Source organism: Cebus imitator, unplaced genomic scaffold, assembly GCF_001604975.1.
Source record: "Cebus imitator isolate Cc_AM_T3 unplaced genomic scaffold, Cebus_imitator-1.0 Scaffold119, whole genome shotgun sequence".
Lineage (NCBI taxonomy): Eukaryota > Metazoa > Chordata > Mammalia > Primates > Cebidae > Cebus > Cebus imitator.
The window spans coordinates 4,890,885-4,896,247 of NW_016107434.1; the positions used below are offsets into that span (position 1 = coordinate 4,890,885).

At 32.5% G+C, this 5,363-nt stretch overlaps 1 protein-coding gene across 1 annotated transcript in view; it reads left to right on the plus strand.

The window, feature by feature from the left end:
• Positions 1 to 560: 560 nt before the first annotated feature.
• The window catches only part of LOC119472822 (olfactory receptor 4F6-like), a 6,356-nt gene continuing 1,553 nt past the window's right edge, over positions 561 to 5,363 (plus strand). The window contains exon 1 of the mRNA XM_037742391.1: positions 561 to 616. The gene's annotated coding sequence lies outside the window, so the exon portion shown is untranslated. The remainder of the gene's footprint in view (positions 617 to 5,363) is intronic.

Sequence of the window (5,363 nt, forward strand, 5' to 3'; positions counted from 1 at the left end):
GCCAAAAGCATTCAAGAAAAGTTTCACCCAAATACCCTAACGTTTGGGAGCATGTGTGGGCACCCAGAGGTAAACATTTGCTGTGGTTGACAGACAGGAGAAGGATCCATTTATTCATCTGTTATCAATTATAGGGACTATATTTAAAGATCAGTGATTTTAGGTTTATTTCTTCAAATTTCATTCATGGTGCCATAACTGAAGGTATGTCTGTCCACCCTGAATATATTTTCACTCCATCATCTCAGTCATTCCAAACAATTCATACCCTAAGATTAGCCATGCTCAATGGGGATTTTTTACTGGCCTATAGAGTACCTCAGATCCTTTCTTCTTTCCCTCTATTTCATCAGCAGGCAATTCTTTTGATACTTTTCTCTTGGGGAAATAGTGTGACTCAGAGATCTAGTCCCCAAGAGAAGCTAATAATGGGGTGGGTATTGTCTGTCTCAGCAGCATCAGTGGATCACTCTCTTGTGCAGCCAATTAGTTTCCTTTCCATTAGGGAGAATTTTATATATAGCTTTATCCTTGGGGTATGATTTACATAAATGAAGATTAAGCTATCTGAATTTCTCCTTCTCCTAAAAATGCACATCATATAATGAAAAAGCAGGTAAAAGAGAAGTTTTAATTACAAAGCTTTCCCTGTCATGGTCGTTTCTATCTCTGTATCCTTCTAAACTCCCTTTCAATTTCTTGTCTTCTGTAAAATACTTGTGCCTAATATCTTCTTTCTGAAATATTTTATCTTTTTCTTCCACTCTCTCCCATTTTCAAATTTCAATCATTAAATTGCATTATGTCTTATAAATGAATCCCATATCCACATCCCTTTGATATTTTCAATTTGTCCACTTAGTGTGAAGTTTATTTTAAGATGCGTAGGTTTCTGAGTTTCATGCTCTCCAATTTATTACAAACTTCATTTTCCACTGTGAAAAGTAGATGTCTGGTCTCAGCTATTCCCATTTTATTTGAAAACCAGCTTTAGTTTCAAACCAGAGAAAGGGAATCTGAAGTCTTTACCTCCCATTTTCTGGTGTGATTCTCTCTCTTTTGGTATTACATTCCTCCACATTTGAACACTCCAGCCAATGCCTAGGCTGAGAGACTATCTCAGTTTCAGAAAGATTCTGTCCTCATGCCAGGGCATGGTACAGAGGTGCTGATGGCTATGAATTCTGAAATTGAACTGTTCAAGGTTGTTTGAAGAAATAAGAAAGGGAACTGGGAAGAGCAAAACCCAGTGAAAAAAGAAGAAACAATCTTTTATGAAGGGAAGTCTAATTTTATTTTAAACAACATAAGAGCTTAAAGAATAAGAGGGTTCTTCCAATAGGTTAGAGTGATGCTGTCAAATATATATACTTCCAGGTTTTTTAAAAAACTGTTTCTACTAAGAAAGTGTAGAGCACTATTGAGAAAGGCCATTAAACTAGAATTCAGGAGGTCTGACTTCTGATTCTGACTTCTTGAATGTATTGTTAGTCACTTAACTTCACTGTGTTGCTTCTCGTTCTACCTGTAAAATCTCAAAGTTCTTTCCTGCTTCTATATAAAACTATAATTCTAATCACCTTTTTTTTTTTGCTTAATATATAGCTGCATTTCCTGTTTGAAAATATGTGTCCCCAACCCTAAATGACTGACAAATTTTGAATCTCCAATAGGAAAGATGACAAAGTCTATGGAAACTTGGCTTCTGAAGAACTCCTACAAGCTCCCCAAAGTCATCAGTGTTTCCTAAGAAGGCAGAGAAATCAAACACATGGTCTTTTCCTCCAAACAAGCTCCTTTGGGTCATCAGGAATTCTTTAACAATAATATGTAATAATTCCAAAAGTTTATTACAGAATGGGTGGGACTTTCATCGCTTATTGAAATACTCACTTTTTTATACAACTGGGTTTTCATCAAGAAGTACAAGCTTCTGAAGTACCTTAAAATGCAATTACTATTTGTGGAGGCTACTATCTATTTCTCATATAAACAATTTATTACCTATTTTTAGAAAGTTCATTCATCAGATACTTCTTGAACTTTTTCTATGAGATAGGCACTGTTTTACTCATGTAATACAGCACTGGACAAAGCAAAAAGTTTCCCTGCACTCACAGGCTTTAATTTTACATATACGAAAAGCTTATAAGTATTAAAATAAGAACAAGTAAAATGGAGGCTAAAGGCATATTTTGATCACTTATTTCCTAATTCTGTTAGGAGAGGACTCACCTGTCAGTTAGCTGAATCACTACCAGTGAAATCCAACTATACATTCCAACCCACCATAGCTCATTGCCACACCCATTCACTCACATGCTTAAACTCTTAACTTTTCTTCATCTCAGTGACTATTTCCTACAGCTTTTCTTTTACTTTGCATGTTTGCAGTGACAATATATAAAAATTCAAGTAAAATCAGCTCTCTCAGGTGTTCATAATGCATGTGTGTATTGCTTTAAACCATAAAGGTAACCTAAGAAGTATCATGTTCCACCAATGATTCTTTTGATCATTATTTCATTCTCCTCAGTTTTTCTTTAGGATTCTTATTCCTTCACCTGTCTTTCTTCTATTCTTCAACTTCTTTCCCATTCATCTTTATTCTTCAGTTTCCTTTTTATCGTCTTTAAACATGTTATTGACTCTGACTCCTCCACACTGATACTGAACACCCATAGTTCCATATTTTGGATTGTGATTGTTTTATTTTAAATTGGTAAATGTTCATGTTATAGATATAATTTTTCAGTCTTTAGACTAATAGGTTCATGTAGTTTGGGATTTACCTCTTTAGAAAAATTAATTATCACTCACAGTCCGATACAAACACCATTTCTGTAGCAATAGGAATTTCAGTAGTAATAGGAATCTCCAAATCTGACAAAGTAATTCAGAGACATTAATTGCTTTTAATTGTTTTATAATTTCTCTTATAAGGTGAAATACCACTTTCATGAGAGTCCTAGACTGCTTGGTTTATATTCTGTATCTTAGTTTTAACAGGATAAAACATTTGATCCTAAGCAGTAAACATCATTCTTCAGCTTCAACTTTATCTCTTTGTAAATAAAGATTTATGAATTGATGTTGAACTTAGGTAAGTCACCAAACACCTTCTGCTCAGCAGCATAAAGGACATTTCCACAAAACCTCCCAGGGATAATCATATTTACTCTATAATGCTTCCCAGATTCAACTCCTCTCCCAAAATTCTTTGTTTTTAAGCACCTGTGATCTGGGTGATCTAAACATGGATACGAAGCCCAGGGATGGCAGTATGAATGAAGTGAAAATAGGAAAACATAGTTTAAAAATGTACAGATGCTAACTTATAATAGGATTATGTCCTGATAAATCCATCATAAGTCAAAAATGCATTTAATATTCCTAATTTACCTTACATCATAGCTTAGCCTAGCCTACCTTAAATGTGCTCAGAACACTTTCATTAGCTTATAGTAAAATCACGTAATGCAAAGCTTATTTTATAATAAAGTACTGAAAAACTCATGTAATATATTCATTACTGTACTCAAGTACAGTTTCTTCTGAATGCGTGTCACTTTCTCACTAACATAAAGTCAAACAGTTATAAGTCAAACTGTCACAAGCCAGGGACCATCCATATGTATTTGATTCAGAAAAAGCTGGAGAGAGTATTTAGGAGACTATCTAGATGAGACAAGGTAGAAAGCCAAGCAGAAATGGACTGAGAGGTTAAAAAAATATGTGCATATTGTGGAAATAGAAATCAACTCTATTTGTCTCCATCTGCTGTATTCTTCCCCAAATATTATCTCTTCATATCCCATTGTACTACATTGCTTCTATTTTTTGACCATTTATTGTGTATCTCTTAATATTTCCCACTTCATCATTACTAACCTCACTCACTCTAAACTTGATGAGAGCACCAGAGCATTAATTTTTCTTCTGGTTATTTCATGATTACCAGAATTCAATCAGTATGGCCAGCCCTGATCAAAGTCAAGCAGGCAAGATGTGTTATCAACTGCCTGGATGGAAAGTCTTAAGAAGTTTCCATTTCATGATAGCGTTATACATAGTTCAAGAAATTTAATCAAGACCCTTCACTTACTTAACTATACCTCCTTGAGAATCACATCTATGAAAAAATTCGAGTTATTTATAAAAATGAGTGATTAGATAAGGGAAGTATTAGAATTCTTTATTTCTTTAGTTGCCCTCTTATGAGTCAATGCTAGTTTTCAAAAATTTTAATAACTTATTTCTTCAGCTTTCTATGCCATTTGATGTTTTATCAAAAATATATATAATATGTATAACATAAGGTACTTCAAAATCTAGAGAGAGAGCTTGAGAGCTTTTTAAAGCTCTTTTAAAAATCAAAAGCAACTACTTTTATGATGTTGTACTATGCAATTTACCATTATTGCACTTAGTATTTTTAAGAAAAGTTTTCCCAATGTTATAAATGCTTCTATTGATATTTAATAACTGTTATTACAGTCCATCATGTACATACATTATACTTAAACCTAATGTTTGGTATTGAAATTGTTTCAAGATTTCAGTAGTAGATCTTGTAAAAAATCTACTACTGAAAAGTATGATGAATATTTTTATGCTGCAAACTTCTGTAAAAATAGAATTCCAACAATATTATTGCACCAAAAGGCATGCACTTACAATTCTTGATACATAATTTCAAAATGTTTTCTTTAAGGTTTGAATCAGTCTATATTCCCTCCAGCAGTGTATAAAAATGCCAATTTCACTGAGCCTTAGCCAGTTTGGGTAGTAAAAATTGTAAAACTTTTTTTTCTAATTTAACAGAAAAATAATAGCATTACATTTTATCTTATTTCTTTGATTTGGTTTTTTTTTTCCCATTTATTTATTTTATTGCATTTTAGGTTTTGGTATTTATTTGATTTGTAAGACACACATACAGATATCTATACATACAAATACATGTATAGCTTTCATTTGTTCATTTATCTATTAGGCCTTGGAGATTTTGTGAAATTGTTTAAATTCTTTTTTATATTATGAAGATATTAAGCTTTTGTCTCTACAGCATTTCCAATTCAAGTATGATTCATGTGATAGTTTGGGGTAGATCATTTTAGGCACATGTAAGAAATAGCTTTCAGAGGTGCCTGGACTGTAAGTCAAATTTTTGCATTTATATGATCATTTCTAATTTTTATTTAATGTTATTAGTGATCACATTTTTAAAAGATTGTTTATTTTTTAAACTATTTCATATATTTTTATATATTTGTATATACTCTTGCCATTTCTGGAATTTCATTTTTTTTATTTGCCTGACTTTGATGAGTTTTTATGCATTCTTTTCTTTTTTTTTTTTT